Source organism: Chinchilla lanigera, unplaced genomic scaffold (genome assembly GCF_000276665.1).
Source record: "Chinchilla lanigera isolate Chin_1 unplaced genomic scaffold, ChiLan1.0 scaffold00016, whole genome shotgun sequence".
Taxonomy (NCBI): domain Eukaryota; kingdom Metazoa; phylum Chordata; class Mammalia; order Rodentia; family Chinchillidae; genus Chinchilla; species Chinchilla lanigera.
In genome coordinates, this window is record NW_004955417.1 from 12,571,248 (window position 1) to 12,584,553 (window position 13,306).

The window sequence follows — 13,306 nt, forward strand, 5'->3', positions numbered from 1 at the left end:
TCTTGAAATTCCTATGGAACAGATGATGTCAATACCTCCCTTGCCCTTGCTTGTCATGGCTTGAATGGGTTCCCCTAAAGATTCACTGTTCAGAAGTTGAACCTCCAAATTGTATGTTAATGGTACTGGAAGGAAGAGCTTTTGAGAGCTAATTAGGATTAAATGAGATCATGAGGGGGGCCCTATCATGGTATTAGTGGCTTTATAAGAGGAGAGACCTAAGTCAGCAGGTGCTTGCTCTGTCCTGCCACTTTATGCAGCAAGAAGATTTCCCTACCACTTGGACTTCCTACCTTTCTAATTATGAGAGAAATAAACTTTGTGATTTATAAAGTCTGTGATATTCAGTTACAGCAGTGGCAAATGGACTAGACCATTGCCACTGAGTGGTTCACTGAGGTGGTATTTAGGCATGGAAGGAAAAATGTGGCGGGCATTGCCAACATAGCAATGCTTCACTTCTAAATTACCTGTACTTCTGAACAGCTGTTGTCACCTTGTCAGAGTTGCCTCAGCCATTAATCACAGCAGGCCCTCTCACCCTGTCACTCACGCCCCACCCTAGTTCTTCGAATCCTTGCCCTGTCCTCTTCTTCTACTCTCTAACCCTTAGTACTCAGGATGGAGACATACACAGAGACAAGGTCACAAGCCTTAACTGACAGCTCCTGGTCAGGGTTTAAATGCCCAGAAATGGCAGATGCTTGGTTTTCAGGCATCTCTGTCCACTTCCATGATGGCAGAATTTGCTGACTCTCGTGTACGGTCTTGCTAAGGCCAGTCTCAGAATTACACAGTCAGGGTTGCTGTCAGCCTCAGGAATTGATTAGAGGTGGGTTGGAAGTTGAAACTTACAGTGTCAGCCTAGAGGGCCCCGGTTTTGAGGCCCTAGTTGTTCTGAATTAGCCATGCTGTGATTGAAATAAGTTTGCTGTTTCAGTAGGTTAGCTGAAAGGACCAGACCTGTTTGCAACACCGTTCTTGGGTGAGATCCATTTGGAACTTGAAATATTAACTTACAAGTAGGTTTCAAAACAATCAGTACATACATTAGTGTGCACTTGTGCTTGGTTATGTGCCAGTAAGAAAGGCAACTTGGCTTGATGTTGAGAATGTGGGCTGCTGGGTTCTAGACTTAGCTCTGACTTATTGGCTGTGTAACTATAGACAGGTGAATTACCTCTTTGTGGCTCACTTCTTGCATCTATAAAATGGACAAGCTCATCATATGACCCGCCTCACAGGATTACTATGGTGACCAAAAATTTATTATTTGTAAGGTACTTAGAAGAATGCCTGGCATAAAAAAGCATGTATGAGAATTCATGGACTAAAAGAAACACCAACCAGGTGTGCTGGTGCATACCTGTGATCCCGAACTTGGGAGGCTGAGGCAGGAGGATTGCTTTGAGTTCAAGGCCAGCCTAGTGAGATCCCGTCCCCCTCACCAAGAAAAAGAGAAATACCAAGTTTTAAACTGGTACTTGGTGGCTGTGTCTTTTCCTTTATCCTCTTCATGAAACCATAAACAGAGATGATCACTGATCATAAATCTCATATTCATATAAGGTATATCCAGGTGTTATCTATTAATCATTTATTTCACACTTTATAGATATATTAACTCATTTCATCCTACCAGTAACTTTGTGAGGCAGAGTATTAGTCCTCATTTTATAGACAGCACAACAAAGGCATTTCTGCGGGGCACTCCAGTTTACCAATGCAGCCATACTAACTCAACAAGGCACCTGTCAGACATACACAGTCTGTAACCCATGCCAGGCCTGGCTCAGGAGATGCTTCAGTCTTTGCCAGGTGTCTTCAGTGACACTGATTTGTCCCAGTTTCCAAAAATGTGTGTTAATAAAGGCAGTGAATACTGACCTCAGGGATGCTCTTTCTCTAATTCTGTTACTTAAACTTTACTCTAAAAATAATGTTTTACTAATACTAAAACAAGGCTTAGTGGCAAACTGCTTGCCTAGCATGTAAGGCCCTGGGTTCAATGCCCAGCATGGAGGTAGGGCATAATATAAAAATATTCCCACCAGCCGGTGAGTGCCAGTGCCAAGATCACTATTTATCGTTCCGGAACATTGTTTATATTTCTCCTTTGTCTCCTGTAAAACAAGATTACATGATGCATACTTCTATTACTTGCCTTTTTAAAAAGTCCATTATCTCTATTTTCCCATTCAACATATTTTCACCTTATCTAATAATAAACTGTAAATATATTATCCAATTGTCTCCAACATGTGCTTTATCACTGGTTTATGCAAATGTAATTCCCACCCAGGGCTACATTTGCATCTACTTGTATTTCCCATAAGCCTCTTTTAATCCATTCCTGTTTTCGTGACAGATTTGTTGAGGAGACTGGATCAGTTGTCCTGCATCCTTCCCTCCCTCCGTCCCTCTGTCCCTCCCTCCCTCCTCTTACCTCCCTCTTCCTTTCCTCCTTTCTTTCCTCCCTCCTTCTTTCCTTCTTCCCTCCCTCATCCCTTCCCTCCCTCTCTCCTTCCCTCCCTCCCTCATTCTCCTTTCTTTCTGAAACAATCCCATCAAATTTATAGGAAAGTTAAACACAACTAATGTTTTTGAAGCCTGTGAGTGAGAGTTGCTGATGCGATGACCCGTCATTCCCAGATATTTAAGTATATTTCATACAAAAAGGGTGTTCTTCTGTACAACCACAATACAAGCACTAAATCAGGAAATTAGTATGCGTGCACCACTGTCCTCCTACCCTCAGTTTCTCCAAATGCCCCACTGATGTGCTTTAGAAGGATCCAGTCTAGAATAGTGCGTTGAGTTTTGCTGTCTGGTTTCTTCAGTCTCCTTCAATTTGGGACATTCTTAAATCATTCCTTCACTTTCATGATCTTGACATTCGTGGAGATGAAAGTCTAGTTATTTTATAGCCCATCCTTCACTTTAGATGTATCAGATATGTCTTAATGGTTAGATTTAGGCTATGCATCTTAGAAATATCTGAACAGATGCTGCAATGTTTTCATTGCATTCCATTAGGTGGCATAGGACTTAGATTTGTCTCATTACGGAGGATGTTGACATTGATCTTTGATTAGGATGGCATTTGCCAGCCATCTTGTCCTTTATCATTAGTAAGTATCTTGTGCAGATATACTTGGAGTCTTTATCCATAATTTGTTTCTTATCATACTTTCAATTTGCCATTTTTCTCAGTACGGACTTACAGATTCTTATTTCACTGAAGGGTCATCATCCGTTACTATCATTATTTATTTTCATATTCATTTTAGTCTATATTTAGCCAATAGGAATCCTTTCAAGCTGGTTTCTGTATCTTTTTGATGTGACATATCTCTGAAATGTTGCACCATTTTCTCACTTTCTGGTGCAAAAGAACCTTCAGGCTTATTTTATACTTTGCTTAGCCCCGCTCTGGAATCAGCCATTGATGTGAGAATCCTTCTTGCCTTGTAGGGAAGAATGATGTTTAGAAACCAAAATCTAGTTTCAAAGTTCAGTGGGCTCGTTGCTGTTGGGGTGGTATTGCGCCCTTGGTGCAGGGAGCACATGTGTTCTCAGTGGATATGTTTCTGTGTGTATACCCTTACACATTTTTTCAGTACTGGGGACTGACCTTAGAGCTTTCACACTGAGCTATGTGCTCACCCCTTTTTTACTTTGAGACAAGATCTTGGCAAATTGCTAAGTTGTCGAGGCTGGGCTCAAACTTGTGATCCTCCTGGCTTAGCCTTGCAGAGTGCTAGGATTACAGGCATGCGTTATCATCCCCCACTCATTTATTTTTATCGATCTCTCATCTCTTTATCATCTGTCTGTATCTTGAAAACTATGCATTTACTTCATTATCTCCAATTATAATCTGACACCAGAGGGTTCATTCTAGTTTTTCCCATTTCACATCTGTAACTGCCTCTCCAAAGGTGAGATACTTAGCTCTTACTGTACGTAATATATTTTCTCATTTAATCAATCCTCCTGTTGTAACCAGTCTCCCACCTGCACTCCTCATGTCCCTTGTATTCCAATACTTCATACTAGGCAAACCTACCAGGTCTGATTCCCTATTCACCCTACTCCAGCCCCCCATCTTACACCAGGCAGCTGTATTTGGGTGAGCATCCTCGTCAACCAACACCCCATTCCAGACCTTTACCCCCACCTCAACATGACTGCTTTCCTCACCCCTCTTCACCTCTGACACCTTGCTGAGCTGCTCTGCCATGCAGGTATTTCCTCCTTTTGCTTAGGATTCAACATCCCACATGGGGCTGCTCCCCTATGGGAAGGCACGCCCTCCTTACCCTGCCCTGGCTCTGGCACCTTCCACAGGGCCACCTTCCTTCCTGGAGACTCACCACACCCTGTTCAGCCTTCAGCACCCCAGTTGAAGTGGCCCAACCACACAAATGCCCTGTGCATCCTTTTTGGACCAGGTCACCTTACGTCACTTCCACCTGTTATGGACACACACTTTGTCTCATTTGAGTTCCAGAACTCTCTGGGCCATCATGGCTTATCACTACACTACCACCCCCAACACACACACACACACACACACCATACACACACACACACGCACACACACACACATACACACACACACACACCATACACACACACACACACACACACACACACTTCTTATTTAGTTCCATCTAATGAGTGTTGCAGAAATTGTTCAGAATGAAAAAAGAACCGAAAGAACAGGAGGATGAGGAGCCATTATTGATTCTTGAGGGAAAGAATATCGGCAATTTATCACTGGCTTTATCTCCCACCAGCGACTGAGCCTGCGGATCTGCAGCGAGCGGCTGAATGAGGAAGTGTGTGGCGGGAACTGCACACATACTGTGGGTTTGTTTTCCTGTGGTTCTATATTGTTGGGAGCAGGAAGAAATTCCTATTGTTCTTTCCCAAAGGATTTGGTGAGGAAAGATGCCAGTTTTCTAATCATTAGTAGAGAATAGTATTAGTTTGCTGAAAATCCCCTAAAACAGGTGGTTTAAAGACAGACATTTTTTTTTCTCACAGTTCTGCAGGGTTGAAGTCCGAGATCAAGGTGTTGGCAGGGCTGGTTTCTCTGGAGACTTGTCTCTTGGGCCTATATTTGCCTTCTTCTCCCTTTGTCCTCACAGGGTCTTTCCTCACCCTGTGTGTGTGTGTCCCCTAATCTCTTCTAATGAGGACACTAGTCACTTTGGGGTAGGGCCCATCGTAGTGGCATTATTTTAATTTAATTACTTCTTGAAAGAGTATTTGCAAATGCAGCCATAATCTGAGGTAAGAGGGATTGAGGGAGGGATATAAAAGGGACATTCCCTGGAGGGCAAAAAATTTTCTTCATGTGGTGATTCCCTTATGCAACTGTAAAATTTTAGGACTTTCTTATTTAAATGACTAACTTTCTTATACAGTCTTGTTCTTTTTTATCCTTTCTTAGCAACAGTTTCTGTTACTAAACCTAGGAAGCGTTCTGAATTGCTTGGTGGTGTATGCAGGTTTTGACTTCTGAGGTCAAGGAAACTACAACCAAAGGAAATGAGCCTCTGTTAAGGAGACCTGCGGAGTTCATGCAGAACTTACTTGGGGAGACAAATGTGGTTCTTGCTATGAAGACGTGCCTGACTCAGGGGTTCTGGGGTGGACACAGGTCAGAGACCCCACCCATGGAAAGAAAAGGATACACCCTAGGCTTTTTGGAGGGCTACATTCAGGGAAACTGAAATGGAAGGCCAGGCTCAATGTACCATGAAGTGTCAATCAAAAGAGATCCAGGTAACAGGCCACAGGATAGAAGTAGAGATAAGGAAACAGAACAAGAGGGTTTAGTGTGGAAAGTACAAAGTGGAACCAGGAGTAATTTTCTGAACCACTGGGACATAACTGTAGGAGCTGTTCCTAGGGCCTCAGCAGTGTTAGCCCTGGGTGATGAGGGAGTTGTTACAGTAACCAAACCAATTCCTGCCTCTGTAAATCAAGACTTTTTTGGCAGCACATAACAGAAATTCTAACTCAAATAAACCTAAGTGAAAAAAAAAGAGGAATTTACTTGTGCATGTAGCTGCAAAGGAACAAATCTAGCTTCAGGTACAGCTGGATCTTGGGGTTCAGATAGGATTAACACTTTCCATTTGCAATCTATTAAACTCTACTTCACTCTGGATTGGGTAAAACTTTTCATTATGGCTGACTCTCCTGGGGCTTGGAAAAATATTTACAAATGGAACAAATTTTCACTTTCCTTTACCGGTGGAGAAGATTTCACTTCTTTTCCCCAGTATCTGTTAAATTTTAAGGAGGAATCTGGTTCACTTTGAATCATAGATGTGTTTGTAAACCAATCACAGTCAGGGAGAAGACATACGCTGAGTGGTTTGTTCTGGGTCTGGTGTGGAGTATGGGCTGGAAATTCTGTACCCGAATCATGTGGAAAGAGAAAGCAGAGGATCACTGAAGGGCACTGACTACCAGAAAATGGGAGAATGAGTTCGAGATGGGCAAACCCATCTATTGGCTATAGGCACTTACAATCAGACCAGAATGTAGGTATATTTTCTGTGCCCAAGATGTCTTCTGTTCTGAATTATTCCTTGTTAGCTCATTCCTAACCTGCAGAAGAATGACTACAAAAGACTAGTTCTGAGGTAGGATGTCCTGGAGTTTCTTACTATGGCACTATCCCCCTTCTAAGTCAGGCTGTCTGTACTCGCTAATCCAGTGTCCACTTTGATTCACTTTTGCTTGTCATTGTAGCGTTGTAGCTTGTCACCGAGAGACCAGTAGCCAGGTAGTTTGACTGCAGCATATATAGTAGGCAAAGTGCATCCAGGCTTAGCCAAGTAAAGAAATGAATCTTCAGATCTCTGGTGAGGTGGCCCCTGGGTCCTATCACATAGGCCCACGGACTGTGTCTGCATCTGGTTGAAAAATCTTATGATTTACTCATGAATGTGTGTGTGTGTGTGTGTGTGTGTGTGTGTGTGTGTGTGTGGTCAGCTTGTTTTATTACATTCCCTCCTTTCCTTCTTTCTTTCTTTCCTTCCTCCCTTCATCTTACCTATTCATCCATATCTATCATCTATGACACTTAATATTTATCTTATGAATATCAACTTTATCTACATAATCTTCATATCCCTATAGTTTCCTTTGTGTTCCAGTTGAACAGTTGAGGAGAAGGGTTTTCAGGTGAATGTTTGTCCATAAATTGACTCCAAAGATTTAAAGAGCTGAAGTAATTCCTAGTTAGAACCAAAAGAGAACAATTTAGCTCAGGATAAATGCAGATTATCTTGGGAGAAAAAGGAGAAACAGAAATTACATATGTTCTCAGTGAATTGTTGGACCCTGGATCTTTGAAAATTATAATTTAAGAGACTCTTTTGGAGGATCCTAATGTGATATAAATAAATTGAATTTCCTCAAAGTTACTAAGGGTTTTTATGTGATAAATACTGTGATAGGCTTATTTATGTTTAGGAATTAAGCATAGTTCCTGTTATCATAAAACTTACTGTCTAGTGAATAACAGTCAAAGGTGACAGACTGATAATTATATTTGTTTATCCTACCCTTTTTCCTATTAGTAATAGGACACCTAAAAGTTTTATTTGTGCATTTGGCTGTCAGGGCAGAAACTACTCTTTGCAGTATCCTTAGTAACTAGGTTTGGTTATGAAATTAAGTTTTGGCAAACCAGAGGTAATGCATGCAACTTCCAATTCATGCTGATTACAGAAGTGCCTTGCTCCCCTTCTCTGCCCCCATCTCACATACTGAAATGTGAGGCTATTATACTGAAGTCCAGCTTCGACTTCGGGGTAAGATCTAGATCCTAGCAGCCTTTCTCACCCAGGGTTCCTAAAAGAGAATCAAGCCCTAGAGAAAATTGTGTAAGTGGCCACTTTCCCTCCAAGGATGCTACAAAACTACAGTATGCTAGGTGCGTAGTAGAAAAATTAATCTATTTCCGTGATGTTTTTTTAAAGTGCGAAAGCCTAATTTCTCCAGGAATAGTCCACTGGGGAGGGCTACTTGAGGATATTGGAGTAAGAGGATAGAGAGCACCTAGCAGCAAGATGAGCCTCAAGAGGTTTGAGGCTCAAGACTTGCGTGACTTTGAATAAGTTAATTTCAATCAAAGAAGATGGTCAGACTAAAGATATATTAACAAATGGCCTGCCTTTCTTCTGGGAAATATATCGTTCCTCAAAGACAAATAGCAGTAGTTGCTGGCAGAGGGGTTGTTCATAGACATTCTGAGGGAATGTGGTTTTCTGGGTCCTATTGAATTGTAGTTTCTCTCTAACATGGCAACTTTGCCACTGTCTACTGTTACAACTTCATAGCTAAATCTTTTATTTCCTTTCTCTAGTTTTTACTAATTAAGTGGAATATTACATGAAATCGACCACTCAGAGGGCTCCTAACTAGTATTCATGTTCAAAAGTCAAAGCCCCAATAATGCATGCAACTCCTGTAACCACTTTTGAGGATTTATCAGTCTAGACTTCATAGATCAGAAATCTACGTCTGGAGAATTCTAAATGACCTATGGAAGGGCCCAGAGCTGCTAAGCAAAAGTCTACCTCTGCAGGTGATATTCTTTCCATTGCATCATGCAAGGCTTTAAGTAGTAAGTAAAAATAGCCCAAATGGTAGATTGAACTGGGGCACCCAATTTTTCACCACTCCTTGTATCCACACTATAAATGAGTTTGGTTTTTCCAACCAAAGGCATTGCATATGTATCTGACCTCAGCTACATGACTTTCTTTGATCAATAAAAAGTGGGACCAAGGAGGCCTAACAAGCATTGTATGTTCTTTGTAGTGAGAGATGCAGGACCCAGTAATTTTTCCTTTTACTTGGAAGGGATGACCTAGCACACCCCAGACAACTGAACTCTAAACAGTTTGCTGAGGTATGGCGTCCTTCTTCTTAGCTGGGTTATATCCCACTCTTTGGAGCTCATGTGTCTTGCATCATTGCTACCTCTATGAGCCATACCGTTACATAACTGATACAGTGGACAAAGGTAATGTTCTGTGGAACATTCTGCTGGCCAGGTCTTATTAGGATAGAGGATGATAGAGTCAAAATAGTCCCAGGAAAAGATTATCCATTCCAAATAACTGCAACTATTTTTTTTAATGAAGATGGAAGAAAACATATTTACATGTTAACGGCAACATGTCATGGGCCTAAAGCCCTGATGATCCTTACTATTGAAGGTATACGTATTAGTTAGCTTTTCTGTTGTGATCAAATACCTGACACCCACAATCTAAAGGAGAAAATTGTTTATTTAGCTCATGGTTTCAGAGGTTTCAGTCCATAGGTAGCTGGTTCCAAGGCAGGAACATCATGGTGGAAGCACGCAGTGCAACAAAGCTGCTGACTTCAGGGGGGCTGGGAAGCACAGGAAGGAAGAGTGTCAGAGAGGAAGGGGTCGGGGACCAATATAGAACCCAAGGTCACACCACCTCAGCCTACCCAGACACACGTAGAAGTGTGCTTTACTTATCCCCTAGGTAGCTCTCTTGTCAATCAAGTTGACAATTAAGCTTAATGATGACAGTGTCATATGGAACAGCATCTTCAATTGAGGCTACCACTTGTTGAATTATAATGGAGCATTGTCATCTTTTAACTATATTTAATTTTTGAGAGGACAAAGCTAGTAAGTTGAGTAGAGGTGTAATGGGGATCACTATTCTTGTATCCTAAACATTTAAAAGTGCCATTCTGATCTTATTTTTATGATTCTTATATTGTGATAATTCTACTCACCTTTTTCCGACATTAAATCACTGTTGGGGCTGGGGATTTAGCTCAGCGGCAAAGCGCCTGCCTGGCAAGCGCAAGGTCATGAGTTCGGTTCCTGGTACCGGAGAAAAACAAAAACAAAAACAAACAAAAAAAATCACTGTTATCTGGTCTCCATTACCAATTTGGAATTCTATCATTTCTCTTTAGGAGCTCAATTATGTAAGACCACCTCCTATCATCAGCCCTGGTCTGCAAAACACTTCTGAATGTTTCATGAGTGTTCCTCTCACATCAGTGCATACTTACTTCTTTGTTATAAAGAGAGCTTCTGAAATTTTTTGTGGTTGGTTGGCTGGCTTTCTAGACATAGGCAATCTATTTGTATATCTAACTCTTTGAACTCTTAAGGCCTTCCTATACCATCTACTTGGCAGTTGTAGGATTTATAATTATTTTAATATAGGATATCACCTTTTTAAAGTTTCTTATAGTGTCAATTTAGCAGTACAGTAGCACCATCTCCTGAGTTCCTTGCCAGGTATGAAATCTTGCATGAGGGAAAAATCTCCCTTATTGAACTTTATGTTCTACCCTCTTTGATTCTGATCATTAAGGACAATCTTCTCATAATATTTTCTGAACTTCTGCTATACATATTACCTAGATCTTGTAGGAACTTTGTTATAATCTTTTCTTTCCTTATCAGACCCAGCATAGCCCAAAGGAGCATATTGTCCTGTACATTGCAGACCTGCTTAGACTGAACATTTTATCTTTTTTGAAATTCTAATTATTAAGGAATGTTAATAAGCTTTTTCTGTTCTCCTGTGCAGGAGATGAAAAGCTCTTTATATGCTACCAAAAAGGGTTGTAGTTTTCTACACTTGATCTTAGCCAAAAGGCCGAGAAGTGATAAATGCTGTAGCTTTCACACTTAGCTTTTGACCATGCATTAATCACTCTCAATGACTCTGGACTGCATCAGCACACTCAATTCCAGTGTCCATCTGATTTTGATTTCCTCCATATTTTTCTAATGCATTACATCCCCTTTTTGTTCTAAGAAGTAAGGAAATGTTCAATCAATGAGGCAACCCTGCAACAAAGGAAATTCTGAAAGAGGGCCAGCAGCTGAGGGCTGTCAGCAGTAGTAGTCTTGTCTGCCCGCAGTAGTACCAGTATTGTAGTATGTTAGAAGACCACGAACAGTTTAGAATTGGAACTAGAGCTGCAGCCACATGGTAGCGGAGTCAGCCCAGGTCTTTTAACTATTAATCTATTACTATTCCACTCTACCAAGCCACCTCTATGAAGCCAAAAAGGTAACTAGATTTCTTGCTGATCTTGAGAGAAAGCCATGCACTATCTATTCTGTTTCCCAATACCACCAATCTCTGTCATAAGACAAGAAGTACAGAATAAGAGCCCTGGCAGGAAGCCCAGAACCCTGGCATTATTCCAATAGTTTGAGTGCCTTTCAGTTTCAGTCAAATCAATGACGTTCCTTGTCCTTCCCCATACTCTAAGGTCAAGGGTCCCTATACTGCACTAGCCCTTCAAGGAGACCAGAATGGTCCAATGTGTAGTGACTACTTCTTTCATAACTTTTCTCCTGAGAAGCAAAGGACATAAGGAACATCTACCTTCCATTTCCAGGGTTCCCTCTCATCTTCAAGCACAGTGTCAACTTTACTTAAGGATGTCTTCCAACTCATTGGCTTGTTTTAGGAAGTTAATTTTTCTCAATGTAAAAGTAATAAAAGCTGTTTCTAGAAAAATTGGCAGTATCATACAAGAAAAAAGAAGAAACAAATACGTTCATCTCATTATACAACTTACGATTTTGATGCATTTCTTTTTTGTCTTTTTCACAGTTTTGTCTTGTATAGTTATGATCATTTAAAGCATTTTTGTCTTACCAGAGACTGCAACATTACAACAGAAGTTTTGTTCCACTGTTTCAATCTGTGTGAACCTATCACGTAGGATCCTATACACAAATGAGTGTATCATTTACTTAATCATGTCTTTGGGGGTGCAGAAGCTTCTTGACTCACATTGGATTTCCATCTAAATATACTCATCATAAGTTGAAAATATTATGAGTCTAAAATGGACCTACCTAACCTATAGAACTTTACAGCTTAGCCTAGTTTACCCTTAAACATGCTTAGAATACTCCCATTAGCCTACACTTGGGTAAAATCATCTAACACAAGACTATTGTAATAAAATGTTGAGTATTGCATGAAATTTATTGACTACTTGCGTCTGAAAGCTGCTGTCAATGCAATACACTGTGAAGTATCAGTTGTTTACCCTAACAGTGGTGTTGCTGCTGTGGTCCAGTATCAGACTGCGTATTGCTAGCCTGGAAGAAGGTCAACATTGGAAATTCACAGTACAGTTTTGACTGAATTAGTATGGCTTTCACACCATTGTAAAGTGGAAAACTCTTGATTAAGTCAAACTATTGTAAGTCAGGGACCATCTGTATATGATATCTATGATAAATATGTTTATTTATAAAATTAAAACACTAAAATGTATATTAGAAATTTTAAAACTATATGTTGATGTTTTCCATGTAATGAAAATTATTTGTAAATATATTATTTGTTGCATGGTATTTCACTATGTGAATGTACTAAAATTGTTATGAGCTATTCTTGTATTACTAATCATCTGACGCATTATCAGCGTTTTGCTATACTAAATTAACCTGATCATTTCCTTAGAATAGATTTTTAGAAATTCATTACTGGGTCAAGAAGTGTGACAAAGACTGCTAATTGTTCAGTAAATCCACTGGCCCTTCTTCTTGGGCACACAAGTAGATTATATCTACAGGGAAGTGTGCTTACATGACTGAGTTCTAGCTAGAGGAATGTGAGGTACTACTAGGCAGCTCCACTGAACATTACATGCAAATTTCTCTGACTTGGGTGACATATGTTACCATCTCAGGCTTCTTTATATAAGCTAAATAGTTTATTCCAAACATAATTTCCCCTACTGCTATTTTCCTCCAGGAGTGGAGGAATGACTGGGATGACTGGGATTCTGGAGTATACCTCATTCCCTTATACTTACTTTACCTCCCTATTCTCACATGTCTCTGCAAGTCACCTTTACCTTACCCTTATGGCTTTTGTGGTCAGCCCAGTCGCAAATATTATTAGGATTTACGATGCAGCTGTGTATTGAGTGCCTACTTACTGTGCTAGAACTCCTTCTAGACACTGAGGGTACAGTAGATAAGATGGGGAAAAGGGCAAAATCCTGGTTCTTGAGGGACTTACAAACAGTACACAATGTAAGTATTATCACGTAGTTGAGAAATGATGAGTGCTATGGAAAAATAACAAGAGAAGGGAAAGAGTCATTGGTAGTGCTGGAGCTAGAGGGAAGGGGCTGGTCACAGTACTAAAAGGTGGTCAGGTTGGTCTCAGGGAGATGATGAGACGTGAGTAAAAACTGAGAGCAAGCGAGTAAGGAAGGTTTATCAAGTAGA